At 43.8% G+C, this 27,323-nt stretch overlaps 1 long non-coding RNA gene across 1 annotated transcript; it reads right to left on the bottom strand.

The window, feature by feature from the left end:
- On the bottom strand, nucleotides 1-22,083 carry LOC138917480 (uncharacterized). Its single transcript, XR_011425568.1, has 5 exons — nucleotides 21,976-22,083; nucleotides 7,771-7,888; nucleotides 5,322-5,571; nucleotides 4,623-4,698; nucleotides 1-450 (listed from the first exon to the last, which is right to left on the bottom strand). It is a non-coding gene; the product is annotated as an uncharacterized lncRNA (long non-coding RNA).
- Between the last annotated feature and the right edge of the window lie 5,240 nt (nucleotides 22,084-27,323).

Raw genomic sequence — 27,323 nt, 5'->3', positions numbered from 1 at the left:
GGGATTACGCACTTTTTAATCTGTAGGAGATAATTAATTGTGGTTAACTTTTTTCTTCCCAGAAGAGGACCGCGAAGACTAGTTCCCCAGGCTGGTTAAGGTGGAGGTGTTGTCTGCAGTAGAGCCCCATAGCAATATCCAACGTTTACAAGTTGCGTAAGTTACAAGTTACATAAGTTCTTGCGTTTTTGACAGCCATCAAAGTTAACAGATCGCAGCGCAAGGATTCTGCTTGAATTCTCTGTGACATGCTCAGTACTCAAAGCAGTAGCTGTTTGCAGTTTGGTGCATTTTAAACCCGAAAGCGGGGGTTCTAGATATAAATAGTATGCACAGCTGGACAACGGCATTATCGTCGGGGTGAGATCACTTCCAGGAAAACACTGCAGTGTAGCAATGGGAATAACATCTGGCCTTTCCACAGTTGCATTTGATTTAGACTTGGACATCCTACATGAAAAAGAGGCTGTGTTTATTAATGACTTCAGTTTCCATGCAATTCACTCGTTTTAACTTGAAAAATGAGACCTCTACAGCCTACTCGTTAAACCTACTATGTTTAGGGTATGGATGCAAAGCTCACTTGACTTAGTAATTGCTTGCTTGCAAAAATTGCCTGTTCCTCTCTGGCCCATCCATTCCCACCTCATTCCACACTAAAGGAATATAGGCAAAGAGGACCCCAGGGAGCAAAGTTTGTCTTTTTTGTTGGTGGTGGTGGTGGTGATAGGCTGGGGGTGGAGAAAATGTCCATTAACTAAGATAGGATCAAAATATGAATGTTTTTCTTCCTCTCTTTTTGTTTCAGTATCTGGATTTCATTTTAGTTTTCCCTGTATGGCAATGAAACCCTCAGTTTTTTTGCTGGGTACATGGCCAACCAAAATAAAGACTCCATTCTCAGCCTTCTGTGGAAAGTAACTAAATTCTGGCGAATGGGATTTAAGCAGAAATAGTACTTGCAAATTCTAGAAAATGTTTTTACAGAGAGGTTGTAAAATTCCTCTTCTTATCTTCTCCTTCTTGTGTTTGGAATGTGGCTCCAATGACTGGAGTTTCAGCAGCCTCTGGTACCAGGGCGGCCTTCAAAATGGAAGAGATGTATGGTGAAACACGGAGGTAGAAAGAGCCTCAGTATGACACCATGGAGGGTCTTAATAATCCTGGACAGGGAACCTCCAGATTAGTGTGGAAAAACAGTAATGTGAATAAAATAAAAATGAACAGTTCAATGACTTATCAAAAAAGGAAGGCTCATGTAACTACTACTTGGTCAATTTTTGTAAATGTTCTGTGTACACTTGAGGGAAAATGTGTCTTTTGCAGTTTGAAGTGTAGAAAATGTGTCCATTCTGTCAGTTTGCTAATCGTGGTGTTCACCTTTTCTCTATTTCTGCTGGCTTTTTGTCTGTTCTTTCGGTTATGGAAATAGGGGTGCAACAGCCTCCCGTCGTGATTGCACATTTCTATTTCTCTAGCGTTTGAAACTTGATTTGTGAATTAATATTTTGAGACTCTTTTATTAGACGCATACAGTTTTAGAATAGTTCTATCATCCTCTGAATTGAACTATTTCTTTTTAAAAAGTGCTTGTCTCTGGTAATGCACCTTACCTTAAAGTCTATTTTATCTTGGGATGTTAATAGAGCAAAACCAAATATATTTAGTGATTTCCACGTTATCTTCAATCCTTTACTTTCCACTTTTTTGTATCCCTATGTTGGAGATACATCTCTTGTGAATAGTATAGTATGTAGTTGGGTTTTATATTTTTAAATCAGCTCTCATAACCTTGTTTCTTAAAACAGAAGGTGTAGACTGTTGTAGCCACCCTGAAGAAGCAGGATAGACCGCCATCTAAAATTTGGTTGGATGTTGAGGCTGATGACACCGTACATGCACACCAAGAGGATATGAAAAGGTTTGTTGCTTACATAACTGAGGCCGTCTGAGAAAACAGGCCAGACTTCTCAAGCAGGCCCGAAACGGCGTGAGAGAGCAAGAACAGGAGACTGTGGTTAGGGGACTGGGTTGGGGTGAGGATTTCCTCACACAGGAAGGGGCTTGTGTGGTTTGACTTTCCCACTGGTGCCAAAGGAGGGAGAACCCAGGTTTTCTTACCAGCTGTCCCAGATGTGGGGCAGAAGGCAAGAAGGAGGGGCAAGACTTAAGGACCATTAGCAGTCAAACATCTCAAAATGGAATCAGACTCTTTATCAGCTAGACCTATTCCTTTAATGTAAAAACTGATTTCATTTAAATCCACCATCTTACTCAGTGCTTTCTATTTTTCTTGCTTGTTCTATATTCCCTTTTCTCCCCATTCTTGCCTTGCTTGTGACTAATTATTTATATTTACATTCATACCTCTATTAACTTGAGAGTTTTATGATTTTTAATTTTTTTTTCCTTACGAAGATTTGCCCTGACATAACATCTGTGCCAATCTTCTGCTATTTTTTAGTATGTGGGCCACCAGCACAGCATGGCTGCTAACAGAGCAATAAAGATCTGTGCCCCGGAACTGAACCCGGGCCACTGAAGCAGAGCTTGCTGAACTTAACCACTAGGCCGCCAGGGCTGGCCCTTTGATCCTTCTTTTCATATTTATTCTAGAGATTATAGCATGCGTGCATTTCAACTTACCAACATCCAGTATTAATTGGTGTTTCTCTTTCTTTCTGGACAATGCAGTGATTTTATTTAATACTTTAACTCTCTGCCATTGTTTGTGTTTTAATTTTTATCTATCTTTTAAACCCACAATACATTGTTATTATTTTATGTAGTTGAAAGTAGTTTAGATTTACCCTCATATTTTCCATCTTCATTGTTTTTTCTTTCTGCATCTCCAGACTTCCATCTGGAATCATTTTCCTTCTTCCTGAAAGATACTTTTTGATATCTAAAAAAGGTGCAGCCTATTAGAGAAAACTTCTCTCATTTTCTACTTGTCTGCATTCCTCACGTCACCATTTCTAAAGCATATTTTTTGTGCATCTAGAATTCCAGGCTGGCAGCTGCCTTTGTCAGCACTCTGGAGATCTACTGCAGTGTCTTTTGGCTCCACTCTTTCTGGGGAGAAGTCAGCTCTCAGTCCAATAGTTCTACTTTCAAGGAAACCTGGTTTTGTTTGTTTGTTTTTGTCTTTAGTTTTCAACAGACTTACCATGATGTGCCTGAGCGTGGATTTCCTTTTATTCCTGTTTAAGGTTCCTAGAGCTTCTGGACTCTGTGGCTTGATCCCTTTTATCCATTTGGAAGGCTCTCAGCCACTCTCTTAAAATACTGCTTCTGAACCATTCTCTGTCACGTGCTTTGGAGACTGCAATTATACTTACATAAGACCAGCATCTCTTTGTCTTCCCTCTCCCTCTTCCTTTCTCTTCTATATTTTTCCTTATTTTTTTCTCCCCATGCTTCATTCTGAAAAATTTCCTTTTTCCATTTTCCAATGCTTTGCAAATTTTAGTATCTTTAACATCACCTGAAGGGCTTATTAAAATATAGATTCTGATTCACTAGGTCTGTAGTAGGGCCAAAGATCCTACATTTCTAGAAAGCTCCCAGACTTAAAAAGGATATTAAGTAAAACTAAGGAAGTATGAATAAAGCATGGGCTTAGTTAATAATAATGTATCAATATTGGTTCATTAATTGTGACAAATATACTGTATTAATGTAAGATGTCAATAATATGGAAATGGGTATGGGTTATATGAGTACTATCTTTGCAACTTTTCTGTAAATCTAAAACTATTCTAAAAGAAAAAATCTATTAAAAAAAAAAACACTCCCAGATTATGTCAGTGCGTCTGGTCTACAAATCACAGTTCAAGTACAATATTTTAACCTATTTTACCACTTTTCTCTTCAGTTGTATCTAATCTACTATTAAACCCATCCACTGAGTTCTTAATTTCAGTTATTGTAATTTTAATTTCCAAATCTTTCATTTGATTCTTTTTTATAACTCTTAGTTCTCTGACAAAAATTCTCAAGCTTATCCTTTAGCTCTTTGCATATAAATAGCAGTTATTTTAAAGTGTGTATGGTAACTCGAACATCTGAAGCTCTTGTGGGTCTGTTTCTTTTCTCTATTGCTTTTCTTGTTTTTCTCTCATATTGTCTTATCTTTGAGCGGCTCTGGTTATTTTTAATCTTGTGTTGGACATTGTATTTACAAAATTTTTTGTAGAAATAACTAGAGGACTAAGATGAGTTTATAATTCCAGAGAGGAATTATGTTTACTTTTGCCAGATCCCTAAGCATCCCAATGAGCCAGGATGAGCTCAGAAGAACTTCCAAGATTGAGATGAGCTATAGTCCTTGCAAAGACCTGTCTACTTCTATTTTCCCTGCTCCTGGGGTGCAGCTCTTCAGTGTCTTGGATCCAAAGCAAGGGAAATCACCTCTTTCTTCCTTCAGGTGACAGGCCCTGGGTTCCACTTCTTGATCCCCTAGGCTGTAAAAAGTCTGTTCCAGCTCTAAGCAGTGGGTTAGATCAGTTCCCCCAGAAGCCACTGAGAGAAATGCCCTTCCCTCATTCAAAATGATTCCTCTAATTTTAGCAATACCCTCCTTCTATCCCAAGTCCTAATGTAGAAGTCCCCTCACTTACCCCAAGTACCAGTGACTTCAAAGGGGAGATTCAAGAAGACCATGGACTTTATTCTTCATCTGTCTTTCTCCCTATCCTAAAAAGGTACAAATTCAGTGTGAAGAATAAAATTGGAAAAGACATGAGCTTTCAAGGCAAAAATTTAAGTCTGGCTATGTGGTTCTCAAATGTCAGCGCACATCAGAATCCTTGGCAAGGCTGTTGAACACGATTATGTCTGGGTCCCATCGCCAGGGGTTTCTGAGTCAGAGTGTTTCCCACAAACTTTCTGGAGTGGTTTTGATGCAGGTATCCCCCTTGTAAAACCCTTTTGTAATCGTGGACTGAACAAAAGGACCCTGAACTGGCTGTAATCGGTGATCAGAGTGAGTTCTCTGGCTTCATTCTGCCGCTGACTTGCTCTGAGAACTTGGACAATTCACTGCATGTCTCTGAGTTTCCAAATTAATTAATCGAAAGATGGGTTCCTGACTCATCCCCACTTCTCCAGATGTTCTGTGAATGAATCTATGAAGTCACTAACATTCACTGTAACCAATTCTAGCACAGAAATATTTGTTCTTTTAATGTGCTTACCTGCTAGGCAGGTTCTAAGCTGAGATCCTCTGGGATTCCTCCTCCTGCATTAATATCAATTAGGGCCGTTTACAGTAATATTCTTCGTGGCCAAGTATGACTTTAAGCCTTAAGGTCACTTACCATTATTAGGAGGATCTGTGTTGTCCCAGCACCACAGCTCCTGAGAAGTGGCTTCCAGAGGAGCAGCACTCAGGACCCGTTGGCTTGAACTTGGTTTGAGCTGTGTGAACACCTCTGGCTGTCCGGGCAGTGAGGACAGTCAGCTCTGGGTGGTTTTACTGGAAGAAGGAGCTTAGCTGACTAGGTTCTGGTTTCTGACCTGGGCCCATTTTGAATTTCCTATGATCTGGTCCGGTCAAGGGGTCTCAGCCTGCCAACAGAACAGTTAGGGGCTGGCCAGAAATTGTCAATTCAGGATGGCAAATAGGGATAAAGAAAGAAAACCATGTTACTTCTTCCTATTCTATGTTCTAAGCATGATTTATCATTAAAGAAAGTCATCTCTAAAAGAGAGCATTTATCTTAGTTTTTTACTAAGTCAGCTCTTCAGGGGTGAAATGTGAAAGGAGAAAGAAAAGGCTGGCAAAGGTAGAAGTCATCTGCTCATCACTGCTGGTTTCGGGGAGGGAAGTTGGTGTATGGCTTGGCTAGTGGGCATGAGTTGAGATAATACAAATGTTTATCAAGCACCTGCTGAGTGCCAGGCCCTGACTTGGGAGCCAAGGGTGAGGTGGTGAATCGAAAGCAGTTCCTGCCTTTATGGAGCTTATATTCCAGAGGAGGAGCCAGAGCCTCAGCAGTGTGGTTGTTTGCTTCATGTCTCATGCCAAACTTTAGGAAGTGCCATGAAAGAAAAGAGCACAATTCTATTACGGTGAATAACATGGGGGCTGGCCTAGACTGAGGGTCAGGGCAGCCTCCTCTGAGGACATAATGCCTGAGTCAAGATCTGAAAGAAGAGCGGGGACAGGAGGTGGCTGGTGCTGGGGCGATGCCAAGGGAGAGAAGAGAAGAGGGCACTCAGGGGCAGGGTGGAGCACGTGCCATGGCCCTGCAAGAAGACTGACCAGTGTGTCCTGAAGGAGGAAGGGAGGGGGAAATGTGGTGTGAGGGGAGGCCACGGGTCCTTGGTGGTGAGGAGTGGAGAAGCCCAGTGCGTAGACTTCACAGACCACGTGAGAGACGTCGGATGCTGTCTTAGGATACAACCGGAAACCACTGCAGGTGTTTAAGCCAAGTAAAGCTGTGACCATATGTGTGTTTTGAGAAGACGGCTCTGGCTGCAGTGAGGAGAACAGATGGAAGAATGGTGAAGAAGGGCAGCGAGGAGGACGTCGCAGGGTCAGTGGCTGGGCCTGCGCTGGCAGAGGAGGTGGACAGAAGTGGGCAGGTTTCAGAGACATTTAGGAGGGAGCACAGGCAGCAGAGTGACAGTCACACTTATCTTTATTCTGCTGTGCTCATTTGCAATCTCTTTGTGACAGCCCAGCAGAAAGTATTTGGATGGATGTCAATAGTCCCGATGGCCTCTCTGATTAGCCCAACGTGTAATCCCAGCCAGGCGCCCCAACATGCCTGCAGGAAAGATATTTCCATTCGACACAGATCAGGTGTGTGAGGAAGCCGAAAGCTGAGCACAGGCCCTCTGCATGTGGCACCTTGGGCTAACAAGGGGCCGCTGGCTCTCAGCTCCCACATCCACGTGTGGAGAGAAAGCTCTCTCCCATCTTCTCTGTGAGCCACAGCTCTCCTCCCTCCCTGCCCACTGTGGTCAGCTATCTCAGTTAAACGTGTCACTTCCCCTATTCTGTCCCTTCACACAGAGAGTGGTTTTGGTTAGCCAACCATGGGGGCTGCGTGAGCTAGGAGAGGGTTAAGTCACCCCACTACATTGTCTGAGTTAAGTTGTGGGTCTCCACCCCTCTGATTCTCCTCTATTTTATGTTTCCTCTCTCTTCATCAAATTTTTTATGCAGCTTTTTCTCCGAATGTCCCATCCATGCTGAGAACAAATGACATGCTAATGTGTTCGATTGGTCTCATATGTGGTAGCTTTGAGAGAAAGTGCCAGAATGTGTAAGGGAAGTTATAGGGCAGTGGAAAGTATCCATGGCGATGTTACCCTGTTTAGGAAACATATTAAGATCATTTGTGCTGAGATAATCAAAGCACAACCTGGAGGTACACTTTGGCAGGTCCAAATTCAAAACTGGGATTTTCCACTGGTTGACTGCAAAGCAAAAATAATATTCATACACTTCGTGCCTTGAACTTTATAGCAATAGTGAGGCACGTTCTCTCAGATCATGGATAATTATCAAAGTGTCATGTGACGTTGGGGTGTACTCATGACTCACACTGACATCAAATTTCATTTAGATCAAGTCTATACACTTTTTCCCTGCAGTATGACGACCTTCAGTCATCCTTAATTCGCCAGATATTTCATCGTTATTTTTCTTGAAAATTCTGCAAACATGTTAAGATAGAAACATTTACATGAAATCCAAAAATGCTCACTCAATGCAATCAGTATTTATAAGGAGTTAATTCCTTGGCCGTTACTCACTGGTGGTACATCCCCAGCGCTACTCATCCGAGTCCTCAGTGTTCTAGCAGCTGGTCTCTCTGCTCACCTCGGTGCATCCAGAATTACCTAGAGTTTATGTCTCCTGTCTACACTTGACCTAGGAAAAAAAGATTAAATGCAATAGTGTGATGCTGTTTTCTGGTGGAAAATAGAAGGCCTGGTTTTCGTGTTAGCTTTGAAATTGACGTAAATTCCATTTTCTTACACATAAAACATGTCAAAACAAATTAGGTGTTGACATCTGGGTTCTCTGGGACTTGAACCAAACTTGTCCACCTAGGAACTATGTACTAAAAAGCTATGAAGAAATCTAGGAGGATCTAAGTGTGGGGGCTTCCTAAGTAGAAATTTAGATCTGCCAGCTGCCAATGGCAAATGAGGTAAGTGACCAGTCGGTAAAGCTTTGTGTAGTTACGGTAACAAATAACATGCTGCCCTTGCTAATTGTAGATGATTCATTCTTGGGAGGACTTTTTCCTGGTGGCCTGAGTTAGACATATGCTGGGTAGTGGTATATATATTTTTAAAATGCTGTGTAAACATAAAAATTGCCCATTATCCAATTCCCCAGAGAGCCATGGCTAATAGTTTGTTGTTTGTTCTTATAGTCTCTGTGTCTTTTTATGGTTCAAACTCCTTTTTTTGTCTAGCGATATCTTATGAATAATACTCTGTGCTAATGAAAACAACACGAACTCTGCTTAGTGGGGATGTTGTGCGACCACTGAGCTTGGTACACAGCAAGTACATAGTGCTTAGTACATAGTCAGCACTCAACAAATATCTGAAACAATAAAATGACAAGGGCAGTGTGTATAGCTTTGGCACTGGATCTTAACAGGCAGGCACCAGTCTCTCGAAACAGATTCTTACATCTACTCTGTTTTTGGTGATCTTTGTAATTACCTCAACCAGAAAAGTCATTTTCAGATTTATGGCATTCTTGTCATTCTCCTTTGTCTGTCGTTTACTCCGCCAGACTGAACCCGGGCTACTCTGAGGTAGTGCAGGCCAGGTGCTGGGTGTGTGGCTGCCTTTCTAATCCCAGGGATTTCCTGTAGAAACACGCTAATGGTGGGGCCTTCTGCGTCCGGGGTGCTTAGTGCCGGGGAAGACGCATGCTCAGCATGCCCCATCCTCAAACCCCAGCATGAGCTCGGGGCGCTTGGTAAAGTCCTGTGCTCAGCCACTCCAGCTCTCCCCTGAAATCACAGGTAGATGCCCAACTGCGGATGGTGTTTTCAGTTATTCAGGACCCCTAACCTAATTGGAAATGAGCAGAGTTCAACAACCTTATTCTGTGTTGGAAAATCTAATTGACTCATTGTTTGGGTTAAGTCATTTTCCAATCCAGTTATCCGCCAGACCTCCCACGTTGAACATTGTAGCTTTACCTCGTCATTTTCCAAGTTACAAAAAAGGAGGGAGAAGAAAATCTAGACTTCAAATCTGTGATGCTCCACTCGATAATATGAAAGGGAGGAATAAAAGCAGGGGATCAGAGGCCGCGCAAAGCAGAACATCACCTACTTTATCTGTGAGGAAGCACAGGCGTTTGTCTCCAGAAGGACATTCTGCCTCCCTAGAAAGTCACGCCTGCAAAATTATTCCAAACAAGGTTCAAAACAAAGACTTCAGATGAAACGGACTCAAACGAGTAAACACAGCAAAACAGAGGATTTCAAAAATCTTTGACATGTACGTACCACAGAGCCGTTTTCTATAATTGGTGGGGTTTGAGCTTTAGCTCACATTCACCACTTCGCTCTCGAAGGAAAATTTCTGAGGCTGCAAGCCCACGGAGGCTGCTGTGAGCAGGCCCTGGGAGAGATCTCCATCACCCGGTAAGAGGAGAGAGCACAAGACGCCCCTGACAGAGAAGGTACTGTCAAGGCTCCTCCTGGGGCCCACTCCCCTCCCGCTCGGAGATGCCTGCACACGCCACTGTCTGACTCATCCCAGACTAGACAATTAGCAATCACATTTGTTGATTAAAAATCAGCCTATCTGGAATATAAATATTCCTTTCAAGCAGCTATATTACCCTATCTGTGAAGCATGTAGGAAGTCTGCTCTGTGTTGTTTTTCCATTAAAATGTAGTCCTAACAGAATTCCAGCTACCCGATAACATCTGCTCCAAATTTTCACATGATTTATATGACCATGTGGCCAACTCCGTGTACAAATATAGATAGATTCTGAAAGGGATCTTGTTCTAAGTACAAATAAAAGCGGGAAGATAGGTATTTAGTTACATCATCAAATTTGTATTTGATCTTAGAACATCATATTGTCAACCAGATGTCGATATAGCCACATGTATTGTTTCATGTCAGCAACACATGAGCGCTTTAGATGTATATGTTCCTTGTAATTAGTTCTGAATATTTTTCCTAAGTTATTTCCATCACAACTGCAGGCAGAAAGAAGGAGCAGATTCTATCCACTCTGCCCTATGGCTGGGGAAACTCAGCGGTCACACAACACGTGAGGTAACCAGCACCCCATTCTTTTGACTCTCAGCTTACTTTTTGGTTGACAGTCTCATCTCAAGGTTATAAAAAAAAATTTAATAAAATGAAAAGAAGGAAATATATAGCCATATTTGATTGAGGGCAAAGGGGAGCGATGATGCCACTCAAATGTCAGGAAGTTCCCCTGTCCCAGTGGCTGTCTTCTTTGGCTGGGAATTTTGTGCCGGCTCGCTCTGGCTGCAGGTGGGGAATGGGCTGTCGGGGTGCAAGGGTGAGAGTGAGGAGGCTGTGCCGCTGTCCAGGTAAGAGACTGTAATAGCTGGGACTTGGGTGCTTGGCTGTTGGCAACGCAAACGAAGAGCAGGAGGCTAGTTCAAAAGAGATGAAAAAGGCAAATCAAATGGACTCACTGATGTATTGCTTATGGAAGATGAAGGAGATGCAGGTAAGAAGGACGGCTCTCAGGTTCCTGAGTGGATGGTCGAACCGTTCATTAAAATAGAAAATTCAGGAAAAGGCAGGGGTCAGACTGAGAGGTCAGTCTTAAGCAAACTGATGTGATGTCAAGACTTCAAGTGGAGATGTCATCTAGAAAAGCAGGCCGAGTGCTGGCCCTCCCTCGCCACTCGCACAGAGTCAGCCCTGCTGTTATCTGTGTGATAGGTCAGGTAAACAGTTTTTAGAGAAAATAGTCTATGACTACAAAAAATATTGAAAAACACTGCTGTAAGCGATAGGGAGTCACTGGGGATTTTAATCAGGGAGATGAGTTGAGTATTTAAGTCCACTTGGGAGCAGTAGAGAGGAGATGGAAGGAGGTTTGAATTGGGGCTGGCCCCTTATTGGCTGTTTAGATTTGGGCAAATTAACTACACCCTCTGAGCCCAAGTTCTTTGTCAGCAAAATGGTGATAACACTGCCTTCCTCATAGGGTTGTTATGATAATTGTAATTAAAATATCCAAGGTAGTAAATACTTAATGAACACTGGCTCCCTTCTCCTGTAGATGCAGTTCAGCAAGTGGGGCAGCAGGGGGCTGATTCCAGCAATGTCCCTGGGAAGGGGTGGGCCAGCCCTGACCTCTGGCAGAGGAGAGCAGACTCTCAACTGCTGGGTTATGGGCAGTGGGTCAGGGCAGTGCTGACGAACGAGTATGGGGCTCGGGCTCCGATGAAAGGTGTTACGGTTGATCGTGTTCAGGAATTCAAGGGGAAAGAAGAGCATTTGGGGTTTGGTCAGGTGGAGGGGCTGCCTGACAGCCGTTTATATAAAGGGGCCGTGTCCGCACCAGACCGCAGAGCACTTCTCCCCTTGCCTTATCCTCCCTAGTGCTCTCTCTTCCCCTTTCAGTCTCTGCTGCTGCTGGGCCACAGCTGAGCTTCCTGACTCCTCCTGCCTCATTGCTCACTAGCTCCCACACCACACCTCTCCTCTCTGCTTTGCACACAGCACTAACCCTGGGGCATACTCTCTTTCTTTTCCTCCCTCAGAACTTGGTGTCTGCCTCTTTCCAGCCAGGGGTGCTAATGCTCAGGTACTCTCTCTTTCTTACCAAAGAAGGGAATGTTTTCTTTCATCTGGCTCCCTCCAGTTCTGGAGCCCTGCTGTTTTCTCCTTGCATTCCAGCTGCCGCCCTGGCTGAGCCTCCTCCTTCAGGCAGTGTCCTGAGTGACAGCAGGAAGAAGGGGTCATGGCTGGCTACCCAGAGGCCACACAGGCAGCATGACCTGGGCAGTGGCCCTCTGGCACTTAATCTAGACCAGGATGCCTTTCATTGGTGGGGTGTACCCCATGACCCCTTTTCAGGACCTGGCTCCCTTGGAAATCTGACTATAACCTGGTGGTCGGGACATGTGGATTCAGAGCAAGGTGGGGTGGCTGGTCCCAAAAGCTCTTCTTTGGGCTCTGGTGAGGTCTCTGCAAGAGCCCCACCTCACCAAATGGCACGGGGAGAGCCCGTGGATGGTCAGCACATCTTTGACCTTCCGAATCCAGGCCTCTCTTCCTGAGTGCACGGCCCCTCGTGCCCTCCTCTCTCTCCTTTTTCTGGGCGTCTGCTGCCGGGCAATTCCTCTTTGTCAGTTAACTCACCCTTCAGGCCGCTTCTTTGCTCTCACCTGGGAGCTCATCCGTCTGGGAGAAAGGTTCTACCGGCCTTCTGGGGGCTGGCTGCCTGATCATGAGTCTGTAGACTTTTTCCTGGGATCACCTTTACAAGTCATGTGCTGATCTCCATTTCAGAAAGGTATGTCCTATGACATTTCCGGCAAAGAGTCAACTGAGACTCATAACATACAAACTTTTCACTGTTTAAGTGACGTTATTGAGGCAAAATTTACATATAAAAATGCATCCATTGTAAGTATGCAGCTTGATGAGTTTTGACAAATAGATACATCCATGTAGCCACCACCACAATTAAGATATGGGACATTTCCATCACCCCCAAAAAGTCCCCTTGTGCCCTTTGCAGTCATCCCCCTGGCCCCCAGCCTCAGGCAACCACTTATCCACTTTCTGTCAATATGCATTAGTTTTGCTTTTTCTAGATTTTTTATGTCAATGAATCATACAGTTTGTACATTTTTTGGCTTATCCTCAGCATAATGTTTTTGAGATTCATTCATGTGGTAGCATGTTATTTAATTTAATAACATAGCATATTAATTTATTCTTTTTTTTCAGCTGAGCAGTATTCCATTGTATGGAAATAACACAATTTATTTATCTCTTCACCTAACAATAGACATTTGGGTTGTTTCCATTTTGGGGGTATTATGAGTACAATGTCTTTTCTGATTCTGGGTGGAGTCCGTGGAGTAACCATGGCTGTTGCCCTTAGAAAGCCTGAAATCTTGTCAGGAGGAGGAGAGTTAAACGGAAGTTTACTATTGGCTATAATCAACTGTAGGAATGCTTCGTGGCTGTGCAGGTGCTATTGAACAGTCAGAGCGTGAGAGGGGACAGTGGGTGGGAGTCACTGCAGGGGATTTTATGTTATTGGGGGATGGCGTGTTAAAGCCCCCATCAGATGACCAGGGATGAGGGGGCAGGGGGCAGTGCCCCTGGGAGCTCGCTGGGGAAGGGCACAGAAGGGGAGCAGGTGAGAGGGGCCACGCAGACACCATCAGACCTGGAATAGACAGTTTGTGTTCAGAAGAAGGTAGAGAAAGGGCTGGAAGGCCTTGAACACTGGGATTAGAAGCCCAGAATTGCTGTCCCGGCAAGAGGGAGTCGCTGTAGGTTTTTGAGTGGGGGGAGGGCATGGGTGAAAGTAGTGTTTTTGAGAGATTCCTCTGTATTGGTGTGTGAGATGGTTTGAATGGAGCAAAAAACTCAAGAAAAGAGAGAATGGGGGTGTTTATTTGAGCTGTTTTCCTGATGGCTCCAAGGGTGAAGTCTGGTTGCCCTCCCCAGCTGCAGAGGCGTGCCCAGTGGTGGAATTCAGCAGACAAGCCTGGGGGCTGCAAGTGGCAGAACCTGCCGCTGCCATGGTGTATTCGGTTTCTATTGCCGTGTAACAAATTCCCTCAAACGTAGTGGTTAAAACAACACGATTTTTTTTCCCTCTCTCTCAGTTTCTGTGGGTCAGGAGTCGGCATAAGTTATCTGGATCCTCAGTTCAGAGTCTCTCCAGGCTGAAATCAAGGTGTTGGCTCAGAGCAGTGTTGTCATTTGAGCTCGGTCCTCTTCCAGGCTCGTTCAGGTCATTGGCAGAATTCAGGTCCTGCAGCTGTAGGGCTGAGGTCCCGTTTTCTTGCTGAACTAGAGGCTGCCCTCAGTCCTGGCCATGGTGACCCCATCCATAGGCCGATCACAGCATGGCAGTTTGCTTTCTCCCAGGCCAGCAGGAGAGTGTCTGCGGCTGCTGCTTGTCTCTTTTAAGGGCTTACCAGATTAAGTCAAGCCCACCCAGGATAATCTCTTTGGTTAACCCAAGGGATCACACCTGCAATTAATTAATTAATGCAAATTAATTGCATCTGCAAAATCCGCTCTGCCATGTGAGGGAACATAATCACTGGAGTGATATCCCATCATTTTTACAGTCCCTCTCATGCTCAAGGGGAGGTGATCACACAGGATGTACATTGAGGGACAGGAATCCTGGCGGCTGTCTTAGAATTCTGCCTACGACACGTGGTTGTCCTTTGACCCCCTATTTCTCCACTTGTAAATAGAAGGGTTCTGGGCTAGGTCCTCTCAGGGGGTCTGCTCTGCACTAATATTCTGAGTTGTGTTTTCCCTCATATTGTGATTATGGAGTCAAGTTGGAAGCACTGTTAGTTACCAATCCTCTCATCCAAAATGTGACTTTGAGATTGCTGTGAGTGAGAGGCAGAGCAAAGCCCTGGCCAACCCACAGTGGACATGGGTGCAAAGGAGAAAGAAACCTTTTGTTTGAAGCCCCTGAGATTTGGGGTTGTTTGTTACTGTAACATAACCTAACCTCTGCAGGCTGATGCAAGGACAGTATCCCTGTTAGTCTTGCTGCCACCTTCTCTTTTTCTCTAGGAGCTCTCATCTTAGCCAGGCCCCTGATCCAGTCACTTCTGTGAGATATAGCTGTGGGACCCAATCCAAAACTCTTCGTGAAAAGTGATTGTGTTGCTGTATAGTCATGTATTTTCTGTCATTCAAACACAACTACCCACCTGCTCACTGAGAGAAGATGCTGTCTCACACCCTAGGACCTCAGCTCCCATGACAAATAAGCTATTTCTGTTTGAGAACAAATAAGTGTAATTAGCACATTCAGGGAAAGCTGCCAGTCAAAGGCACCCTCACCTGATTTAGACGTGCCTTGATGCAGTGGACTTGTCATCTCTTTCTGAAAATCTCAATTATCGTGCAATCTGTACAGAATCCTCACTCTTTTCTTTCCCTACACCTATAATTTGTTTGTCCATCATGTAGGTATCTTTCTGATTCTTGTTTTTCCAGACTTTCATGTTGATGATATCTTTCTTTTCTGCCACCACCTCCAGAAGGCCACTGAACTGTTTCTCTTTCCTGAGCATTTTGAAACTCTGTCCCTTCTCTGATGTCTTCTCGAGTTGCAGCCACCTTCATACCTGTTCAAATGCTCCCCCTTTGCTCTCCTTCCTCTGGAGTCCTCTCCACCGATTCCTTCATTCCACCATCTACAAGCTATTCTCTGGCTCTCAAGACTGTTGTCCTTGCTACACGACAGCCTGATGGGGAAAAACGTGGGGCTGTGCTAGGCTGCCACACAGTGATCACATACAGCGATCTGGACTCATCCCAAAGACAACATAGATCGTTGGTGACTGCAGGTGGGGACCCACATGCCGTACACAGGCAGAGACCACCCTCAAGCAAAGACTGAAAACAGTCTCTGCGATGAGAAGAAATTATGCACGAGAGCATGCCATGGTGTAAATGATGCCATGGTGTGAAGAGGAGGGAAATAAGACAGGGAGAATCTGGCAGTTATAAAAATGATAATAGCTAGGCACTGTATAGGCAGTTCCCGTGCATTACCTGCTGCAGTGGTCGTATTTCCTATGAGGTAATGTGCTCATCTGTCTGATGAGGGAGCGGAGTTTAAGCAGCTCACCTGAGGTCACGCAGCCAGTAAGCAGAGAGCTGGGATAAGATCCTGGACAGGACAGGGGCTCTAGAGCCCTGGCTTCTACCCAGAAAAGGATAGCGCCTCGAGGCACGGGGAGGGAGGGGCCCCACAGGCAGGATAGCTCCCTGCCTGGTGCCAGTGTTGATGTTTCCTTGGCCGCACGGTCTGAGGCCTGCCGCTCCTGGCCACTGCATGGTATTTCTCCGGCTCCTCTACACAATGTGAACTGAAGAAGCCCCAGTTTGAACTCTTCCCGCACTGGTCCTAGGAGCCTGGCACTTTGGGGTCGAGGACACGGGTTCCGGGGTTGGCTTGCCTCCGCCGGAGGTTGTACGAGGTGAGCTTGGGTTTACTGCCTGTGCTGCAAGCATCCTGCGGGGTTAGGCTGCTTTGTTTTCAGAGTAGGGAAGAGTTTAATGATTCTTGCATCAACTCCCCCAACACCCTGAAAACTATGGCCTCCCTCCTTCCTCTGTGGCTTTCTTCTGCCTATAAAATGAAAAGCAGATTGCCTCGCCGGTGGCTGGAAGCAGGCCTTGCTTCTGAGGTGTGTGAGGGGAAGCTCATCGTGTGCACGGTGTCTTGGCCATCTGCTTCTCGTTGACTCCAGTGGAGCCTGGGGAAGACAATGGGGCAGTGTGCAGCCCGCACCAGGAGCAGCTGCTGCGGTGACCTCAGGCCTGCTGCCTGGCAGGCTGGGGAGTGGCCCTTCTCTGCCCCACAGGCCCAGAAGCTGGGAGCTTGTTTCCTAGAGTGTGGGGGTGGTTCCCCCTCATTTGGCCATTTCTTCTTTCTTTTCTTCCTAGAAAAAATGGGTTTCAGCTGTTTCCTTCAGACTCCTAGTAACCTCTTTGTAAAGCGACACTTATTGTGTTTTTTAGCATTATAAATGTAATCTACATTCGATGCAGAAAACCTAGATGAGTAAAAAGAAGCAAAAACTAGTGACAGCTCCACTACCAAGGATTTTAGTGTGTGTCCTGCTTGTGTATTTTCCATGAATATTTTTCTTTGCATTATTTTTAAAAATGGTAATAACCTAATGTGCATTTCTGAGTTAGTGTACTAAATGCTTAGCCTGGATCATCTGAGGCTGTGTATAGTACAACCCTAGAAGGTAAGTACTTTTATGAACACCATTTTTACAAATGAAGACGCTGCAATTTAGAAGGGACAGGAAATCTGCCCAGGATGACCCTGGGAGGTGGGTGGGGCCGGGACTCAGTGGCAGGCTGGGTACTCCAGATTCCACAGCTCGAAACCACCTCACGACACACATTTGCACAGAATGCAAGCGAGGTTGTGTCCTGTATATCACTAAGCAGTAGATCAAGACTACTTTCCCTTCCATCCATGGTCCCCTACACGTGATTTTTACAGCTGCACATACGCCATGGTACAGACTTACCTGAACTTATTTAGCCAATCCCCTGATTTCTGATTGTTCCAAATTTTGCCATTATAATCTTGAGATGATCACTCGATACAGATATGTTTAAGCCCATCTCCCATGATTTGGGAGTAGTGGAATCTCTGTGTGAATGGGCATACGCAGTTGAAAGAGTTTTGAAAGATGTGGCAAACTGCCTTTAAGAAAAGTTATACTTGCAACACTGGGTATTATAATCTTTCATCTATCAAATTGGCAAGGATTTTTAAATTTATGACTCACTTTTTAAACTTTTAACTCACTTTTCTAGTGATCATACAGTAAACTTTCTCATTCATTCAGTTTCAATTTTAGTTTATTCTTTTGTAAATTTAATGCTTATGCTCTTTACCCCGTATTTTCTATTGTGTAATTCATTTATCAGGTGATTTGCAAAAGCTTATTACTTTAAGGATATTGATCCTTTCATGCCTATGCTGCAAATACATATCTTGGTTTGTCATTTGCCTTCTCTTGCTTATGATGTTTTTTATTTCCATCACAGAGATTTAAAAATATTACACAGCTGATCTATCAGTCCTTTTTTTGTACTTTCTTCCTTTACTATTTTATTTTTTCAAACCTCCTTCTGTCTACCCAACAATATTATATAAACATTAGTATGAAATATAGACTTTTATCCTGTGTTTAAAATTGAACTTGTGGTGACATGAACTGAAGATCCGAGATGTCAAAATGGGTAACTCAGTGATGGAAAAGGATGAAATGAAGAAACCATTTCAGCTGATTGCCCAGGAAAACAAAACTGAGAAACCCGTTGACAGTGAAACCAAGATGTAGACTAAAGTAGTTATGTGATTTTATAACAGAAGTATAAGATGAAGAAATTTTTTACGTTCGTTTTTTATCTGATTTTTCAAACTCATAAGGAAGGCCTCATTTCTTTTCTGATTAATGAGATTCATAAATGTTTTCTTTAAATAGCAGAAAGTGTTGCTTGATTTTCCTCATAATTATTATAAAGCGAGCATTCCGTCACTTTGACCATTTTTAGCATAGAACTGCACCCAGTCTCTGCATGTTCAAGTTAAGATATAATCTATATTCTGCCACAGAATTCAGAATCAAAGGTGCCATCCTGACCTCAGCCTCCTGTCCTCAGCCCTGGACCCCTCGCTGCTTTCTCAATTTCTTCCCCAGGGGAAGGGATACAAATACTACAGGTGAATAAGTTTTGGGTGGATTCAGATTTGCGTGACCTTTAGAGATGATGTGATTTACTTACATACATGGGAAAGAATATCCAAAAGCAGCGAAGAGAGCAGCAACATGTACATGAGTGACCCACTATACTGCTGAGACATAACAAGATGTGCCAATGTTATTCAAATGTTACATTTCTGGGCCCAGCCTGGTGGCTGAGTGATTAAAGATGAGCATGCTGTGTTCAGCAGTCCGGGTTCATGGATTCGGATGCTGGGCACGGACCTACTCTGCTCACCAGCCATGCTGTGGAGGTGTCCCACAAATAAAAAAGTAGAGGAAGATTGCATAGATGTTAGCTCAGGGCTAATCTTCCTCAAGCAAAAAGAAGAGGAGGATTGGCAGCAGATGTTAGCTCAGGGCAATCTTGCTCAGCAAAAAAAAGAGTTACACTTCTCTGGTCTCTTTCCTTCCTCCCTCTGATCTCTTCCAGATACCGCTATTGGCCAAAACCAACCAGAAGCCAGAGGGCAAGAGAGCCTGGGCGATGTGGCCTATAAGATTACAGATCCTGGGTCACAGAGCAAGGTAGAGAAAAGTGGAGAATGGATCTGACAGTGAGCAGAGGTGCAAACAGAGAATAGCCAGGATAAATAATAGAAGGAATTAAAAATCACTCAAAAATCCACCACCCAGAGGTAACCTCGATTAACGCTTTGGTAGATTTCTTCAATGACTTTTTAATATGTTATTTTTATCCAGTTGAGATCATACTACATAATTACTTTTTAAAGCATAGCTAACCAAGGAGCAGTGAGAGGTCCAAATCAAAAACTATTTTGATACTATTGATGACAGATAGTAATTGCATTTGAGTGATTTATTGACTTTCCCAGTGCATTAAAACACGCACACGTGATGACTCAAGTCACTCAATAGAAGTAATTTTTTTTCCAATATGAATTTTTTAAATGCAGAAAATTACTACTCAAGCTTCTTGAAATGTAAATGGTCTTTTTTCTTGTACTATACAGTTATTCTTTTGTGGAAAAAATGGAGACTCTTTTCTGTTTATTAATTTTTAAAACACAATATCTGAGTATGTGATCAGGGATGATAAATGAGTGACACATGTACTGCCATGTTCCATTTTTCCCTCCAGGCCAGGCATCACTCATTGATGCCCTCACTCTTTCCCATGGAGCTCTGATGTGGCTCAGAATCCTACTCAAAACAACAATCCTCAATATAATAACTCTTACAAATTGAGACCTATTGCTATGCTTTACGTTAAGCAACCATTAAGAATAAAACTATAGTAGTCCCCCCTTTTTCATGGGGGATACATTCTAAGACCCCCAGTGGATGCCTGAAACCACAGATGGTACCAAACCCTATATATGCTATGTTTTTTCTTATACATTTGTATTTGAGGTGCGACTGCTAAACCAACACAAATTTCTTTTCCCTTCTTCCCAATTTTTTGCGTATCTAAGAATGTCTGTCTGTTGCCTTTACTCTGAAGACTGCAAAATTGTTGCCTCCCAACTTTCTCCCTTCAAAGCCCTCTAAAGGCTGCTCCATATAGGATGGTGAAGGAGAAGTCTGAAGTCAACCAATTTTAATCTTCTTAGTAAGAAGTTGTTTTTTCTTCCTTGATGCTTATAATATAAAAGTAAATTATTCTTATAATTCAAGTATTTTGCTAACGTGTTTTAAGTGAAGCCCATGTATCAAGGGTCCCCAAAGCCATCACTATGTTTGAAATTCACCAAAATGACTCATAAAACTCTCTGTAAAGTGTACTCATGGCTAAGATTTGTTACGGCAATGTAGTGAGGACATACAACCAGCTTATACAGGGGAAAAGCACAAGCGGAGTCTGGAGGAACACAGGCACAGATTTCCTATGCTCTCTCCCTCCCGTTAGGGGTCACACAGAGCTCACTCTTCCCCCAGCAAGGAAAATGCAGCAGCACATGTGCGTGTCTGCCCAGGGAAGCCCATTAGAGACTCAGTACGCCAGTGTTTTTATTGGGGTCTGATCATATAGGCAGTCTGTGTAGAGTGTGCCAAAATTCCAGACTCCCAGAAGGAAAGCAGGTGTTCAGCATAAACCACAGTGCTTGTAAAAACAGTGTGGGCACAGTGAGCTGCTGTTACTTACCATTTAGGCAGTTTTATGTCAGTGGAGGAAACTATTTACCAGCCAAGTTCCCAGACACCAGCAAGCAGACTCCTCTCAGAAGAACACTTTCAGGGCTGCCTTGTTAACTCTCATCTGCACAGCCCCCTCTAAAGGTATTTTTACTTAGAGTACTATGAGCCCTTTCAATGTGCACACTAGCTAAAGTTTTCTTTAATTATATCTTTCATTATTGCTTTTGTTCCAATTGTATGAGTTTCTTCCTTAAGAAGTTCTATAATTCTTGGATTGGTAGGACAGAGAATGAGGACGCAACCTATTCTTTTCTTCCTCGTTGTTTTCGTCACTTTGCCCTTTGCATTCTCTCCGAGTCTCATGCTTGTCCTCCACGTTACTAATTCATTTTTCTGTGGTGTCAGCTCTGCTTCTTGTGGACCTAATGCAGGGTTGTTGTGTTGTTTTTTTCCTGGTATTGCATTAAAAACTTTCAAATTGCAAACCTGAATGCAGTTTTTTAGATGTTCTGTGATCATTTTTTTCTTGTCGTTATTGTTTTTCCCTCTCTCCTCATCTCAAACAGGGGAAGATCTATCTAGATTGCTTAATTTCCAGAAGGGGGGTTGTGGGCCTTATGCTTGTTGCTGCCTCTGTCACTAGGAGTGTCTGTAAAAGTGCTGTTCAGTAGTTGAGTTGTAGATTGTGGTACAATTTTCTGGCCTTGTTCCTAGTGACCAGCAGGTTTTTACTTACTGAACATCTGCTAACTGGAATCCTTCTTTTACACCAGTGTATAGCTCTCTGACACATTGAAGAAATGGAGTACGTAGAAAGAATGGTGCCCCAGCGTGCCTGCCTCCAGGCTCTGCCATCCGTAGGCTGTGGCTAGTGCCATGTGAGGGGGGGACTCCCCTCCTGGACTGTTGCAGAGCCTGGTTCCTCTACATCCACACCTCCCAGGACACGAGGAGAGTGGTGCCCGTGGAGGCAGAGAGCGCTCTGGACAGTGGCCCAGTATTTTGGATAGCTCAGCCCTTGTGTTCCTGGTTTTAGGGCTGGTTCCCTGGTACGTAGAGTGGGTCATCCTGAAATGGCATTTTTAATCCAGTTTCTTACCTGGCATTTGGTTGAATATTGATCCTAATTCACAGAATGAGGTTTTTACTTTTTTCAGTGTTGCCTTAGGTGATTTCATGAGCAGTTGGGAGCAGCTCAGTAGGGAGCTATTAACTAAGCATCATTTTAAAACTAAAGTCCTAAGGAACCTTCTAATTAAGGGACTATTGGGGATGACAGAGAATAAAGCACTGTAAGTAACCAGTGGAGATTAGAGCCTCCTTAGGGAGCTAGGACAGATACACGTGGAAAGTAACTCACCACTCTGGATGGTGTGTTATGATGGGCATGCTGGGAGTGCAGTGGGCTGAGATTCAGGAACTCTGGCTTCTTTTTCCTGACTCCAGCATGGACTTGCCGTGTGACCTCAGACAAGGCAGTGTTCCTTTCTGGAATTCTCTTGCCTTGTTTACAAATGAGGAGATTGGTCTAGAGAGTTTCCAATATGCCTCCAGCTCCAACATGCATCCTCTTTTTGGTTGCTGTGATTCAGGGGTATACTGTAGAAAGGAGGGATAAGCTGACCTTTGGCTGATCGATAACCTTGAGGGGCCAAAGAAACAGAAACTGCGGATGCCTCCCAGTGTCCAGCCTCAGTGCCAGGGAGTACCCTGAGTCCCACCAGGGGCCTGCCCTCTCGTATGTCTGCTAGATTTCCTTAGACAAGATGGCTTCTAAATTGCATGAGTTTGCAGTTTACAATGGTCTTGTCTATTTGAATCATCCCCCTTGTGTGTATGTGTGTGTTTTATGTAGCAGAAAATGGATTTCAGGCTTCCTTTTAAAGGTGAGAAGACTGTTCTCCCTTTGATGACTGATTCATAATTTAACCATAAGGGGTTGGACGTTGCTTCATTCTGACAATGATCCATGATCCTTTCATTAGGCCAAGTTTAGACAAGGGGTCTAAGGCACAGGTGAGTAACTTCTGATACATCAGGGTGTGCAAAGACCTTGGGACCTGGCCTGGAGCCTTCTGTGCTCCAGGTGCATTTTCTTCTTGCATTCAGAATTCTCTATTCCATCTGACAGGTGGAAGTGAGTCAGTGCCCATGGTGAAGAGCAGGGTGGTACCCTGCTGTCTGATGAGGCTAGCCTCAGCTGTGAACCCCCTTGGGGCAATGGGATGGAGACTTGGGATTCAGGGACTCCTGTGCTCTGTTCTCCCCATGGGGACACTGCTGCCTGGCTGTCCTCATGAGCACTCAACAGGCAGGAAGCCCTGCTACTCTCTACTCCGTGTCATGTGATATCTCCTTACCCCAAGCCAGGATAGGAGGGGCAGTTAGCTAATTTGGTAGATTATAAGACACCACCACAACCAGATATTCAGGTTAATGCAAAATCCATTGGAAGGGCAAAAATAATTTAATTGGCTGTTGACCCGCAAACAGGATAGATAATCCCAATCTCTCCCAGTGGTGTTCCAGCTCTCCCTTCTTTGAGGACAAACTGCTCACACCTGTGCCTCTTGCATAGACCTACACTTTAGGGAGACAGAGAGTAGAGAGTTGCTTTTATAATTCATATCTGTGAGATGTCGTAAGAGGGAAAATGTACAGATACCAGAGGATCTTTCTCTGTGGCTTTCCCTGACTTCACTACCTGAATGTCTTGTGCCCAACAGAAAGCTCGTGCTCTCCTCTTTTTCTCCCAAGTTGATCACAGTGTTTCCCACATTGTCTTGTACTTGTGTCTGTGTCTGTCTCCCCGATCAATCTGCACTCCTGGGGGTTAAGAACTATGTCTAGTTAGTACTCAGATGGAGCCTATGCAGAGTGCATGCTCAGCAATGATTTGTTAAGCCAAACAAGTCAGCTCTAGACTTAGCTAAAGAGCTGAGAGGATAACATTCCGGAAGACACGCTGGATCTGTCAACCAGTGGAGCCTGTGTGCATTCAGTTCATGTAATTAATAAATATTTATTGAGTACCTGCTACTGTGCCAGGCATTCTTCCAGGTACTGGGGATGTACTGTGAACAAGACAAATAAGATTCCACCCACAGGGAACTTAAACATAGTGGGGAGACAGATAGTAAACAACCCACAAAACAAATCAAATAGCAGCAGTTGTTATTAAAGGAATGAAAACAAGATAATAGAGACAATCAATAGAGAGTAATTTGGGTCAGGGAAGACCTGTCTGCTTAACTGTGAGATCTGAGGACAAAAGGAAACGAGACAGAGGAAAGAGCATTCAGATGGAGGAGACAGCTAGGGCAAAGACCCTGAGACAGAACTAAACTTGATGTGTTAAAGAAACAAGAAGTTTCTGGTGACTGAAGAGCACTGAGAGGGAGTGAGGGGTGGACAGCAGGAGACGGAAGAAGCAGGTAGGCGCGGATCACACAGATTACTCTAAATGCATTGTGAAGCCACTGCAGGCTTCAAGCAGAGTGGAGAAGGTGGGACTAATCTGTTCTTGGAGGCATTTTGAGAAGACTTCACGATAAACCTGGGTCCTGACATCTATGGGGATGACCCTTCACACCCTCAGGCTGTTTTTTAGGGAGGGAGATAACTTTTGCTACAACCTTACTTGCTCAGCCCCTCTGGGGCATGCTCAGACCTGTAGAGGAGGGGGATGTCCTTGGCCTTGGGACTGGGCGGAAGAGAATGGCTCCCATGAGGATGGAAACCACAACTTTGGTCTTGCTGTCACTGAACAACTCTGCATTGGCCAGGGCTCTTTTAGTTGCAGCTGACAGAGACACCATGCAAACTAGCTAGAGTCAGAAAGAATTTGTTGGCTGTCAAAACTGATAATTCTAGGAGTAGAAATGGTCTCAAGGGCTCAGTGTCAGTGGGACTATCTCTGTCACTTGGTTTTCCTGACTCTGTTTCTCTCTTTTTATTGACTGTATTCTCTTTTACTTTAGCAAAGCTTCTTCCCAAATGCCCTTAGATCTGGAAAGTGGGGTTGCTGCCTTGGGCTCCATGCCTCAAGAGGGCCCATGCTTTGAAATAACTTCCTAGAAATTTTCTAGGTCCCCTCTGATGCCTGGGTCCAGCTGGAGCCATCAGTCCCCTCCATATGAGCTCTGGTCCTCATTGCTCCTATTTAGGATACTCTCTGACCCTCTTTCACCTATGTGGGATCGACCAGATGCTCTGAGGCATTATCACATCCATGCATGGGGTTATCCTGGGGCTCTGTGCACAGGCCCCAGTTCCAGAAAGATGGTCTAGTGAGCAGATCACTCTCAGAGGGCAGCATGGTATTTTGTTCACAGGATTTCACAAGCATAGGCCGCCAGAATGATGCTGACATGCTGATTTGGGGTGACTCTTACTCCCATCCGGCACAGGATGAGTTCAGAGCTCTGGGCGACCCTGACTGTTGGGCTTGAGCTGCGCGTGAAGGCCCAAGTGTCAGTCTCTCCTGTCCATGTTCTGATTGTGGTACACCTTTAGTCTATGGCACCAGAGAGCAGTCGATTGGTGTCAGGTGTCCTTTATCCTGTGTGCTCCCTGCTGCTGCACCCAGAGTAACTGCCCCACACTACACCACATGTCAGGATCTGTGTCATGTAGCCATGCCCAACTCCTCCAAGGGTTTTGAGGTGGTTACTCCATAACACCAGTGGGCCATTTCAGTTGATATCCTCTCTTGCATCTGATTGACATGCTGACTTTGTGCCTTCCTGGGTCGGTTGTGTCCCATGCCAGACAAGGGACAGACATTTCTTGTGCAGATCTAGATAATAATGTAGCTTTGGCATCTGCCAAGAACCACCAGCATCTTTCAACCCTACATTTTCATTTCTCTCTCCTCTATCCACGATTGGATATATAACTCTTATAAAGCCAGGACCAAGTAGTCAAGTTTCAAGAAACACAGTCCATCTACCCAAATTTAATTTCAAAATAACTCAAACTTTTTTTTTACTCTTTGACAATTCTGAAAGGGATCTAAGTCCGTGCTTCACAGCAATCCCATACGTGTACCTGACAGTTCACAGCAGCTCCAGTGCGTCTCTCTTCAAAATTCTTGCCCTTGCTGAAACTCCTAAACCTACAGCCTGTGAGACTTTTCTTCTTCATTTCTACTCTCCCCTCCCACTAATTTATTATCTAACTTGTGCTGTCCAATATGGTAGCCACTAGCCACATGTGGCGGATAAAATGTGGCTAGTCTGAGTTGCAATGTGCTTTAGGTGTAAAATACACAGGATTTTGAAGACTTGGTATAAAAAAAAGATGTAAAATATCTGACTAACAATTTTTTATATTGATTAGATGTTGAAATGATAGTTTTAAATATACTGAATTAAATAAAATATATATTTAAAATTAATTTTACCTATTTCTTTTTGTTTTTTTAAATATGCTACTAGAAAATTTAAAATTACACATGTAGCTCACATTATATTTCCATTGGACAGCACTGGGTCAGATCAGTGAAGATTTCCTAGTTTTTTCCCTTTTTTCCTGCTCTGTGGTTTTTTCCCCCTCATTCCGATATCTTGATTTGAAGACACAAAAGTTCCAATAAGTGGTCTGCCAGAAATGAAACTTTCCTCAGATGAGACTATGAAAGGGCAAAGCCCCCGGACACAGATACATTAATGACTTTGTTTCATCACACATATGTTAAATAACATTTGGATTAAAATCAATATTTTAGGAAATAACTGACTTCACTGTCTACTGAAATTGCCATCATAAAACTTTGCCACACAGAAAACAACACTGGATGGAGGAAAGACAGTAAATCGCTTTTTCCTGAAATTCTTACAAGTCCACATTTTACTCTAGAATTTAAATTATTTCATTCATGAGGGAGCTCCTCTCTAACGTCTGTTCTTTCTGGGCTCTGCCACCATCCCATACTTCTTAGTTGACACGACTCATGTAAGACAATTAGCTCTTTTTATTTAAAATTGGCAGGCAACATTTTCCTATTTTTTTTCTTCACTTGGATAAATGTCTAGTTCCCAATCCATCATCACCAATAGCTTAAGACTGCCGTTTATTCTTCACTGCAAGGAGACTGTCCCAAACCATGAAAGCGATGCCACCATGACTCACACTTTACATAAAATATGTCTGGGTCCTTGGGAAAACAGCCAAAAATACTGCTTAATCCAACCTTGAGATAAGAGATAGAAAGTAGTTGGGAATACAATAAGAGGATTTGTTCTAAGCCTAGAAATATTTTTGTTTGACAATCTTTTAAATCTTTCTTTCTTAATTGGAAAGCAATGCACAATCACGGCTAACAGGAAACTTATTCCAATGTCTAAGTGTTCACATATGTGCAAATATTGAATGTGGACTGAAGAGATGCATTTGAAACAAATCACGGCTGAAGAACAAGAGAGGAGCTTTTACTGGATAATTATTCTCCCTAGCAATTTACTCTGGGTAGTTGTAGCCAAAGATTTAAAAGCTAACTCTTTACTGTTATCAGCCTGTGGTTTTGAAAATCAGAAATGAACTTGAAAAATGGTTTCCTAGAAGCTCCAAGGAACTCGGGGAGGGGGAGGACTCGCTCCCCTATTTCGTCGTTTCTTCCTGTAATGCCATCCGCTTTTCTTTGCACACAAAAAGCACACATACACAATTTTAGGACTTATTCTTTAGTGTTTGCTGTGGTTTTGTATA

The sequence above is a fragment of the Equus caballus genome, chromosome 14, assembly GCF_041296265.1.
Source record: "Equus caballus isolate H_3958 breed thoroughbred chromosome 14, TB-T2T, whole genome shotgun sequence".
Lineage (NCBI taxonomy): Eukaryota > Metazoa > Chordata > Mammalia > Perissodactyla > Equidae > Equus > Equus caballus.
This window is presented reverse-complemented; position numbering and strand designations above follow the sequence as displayed.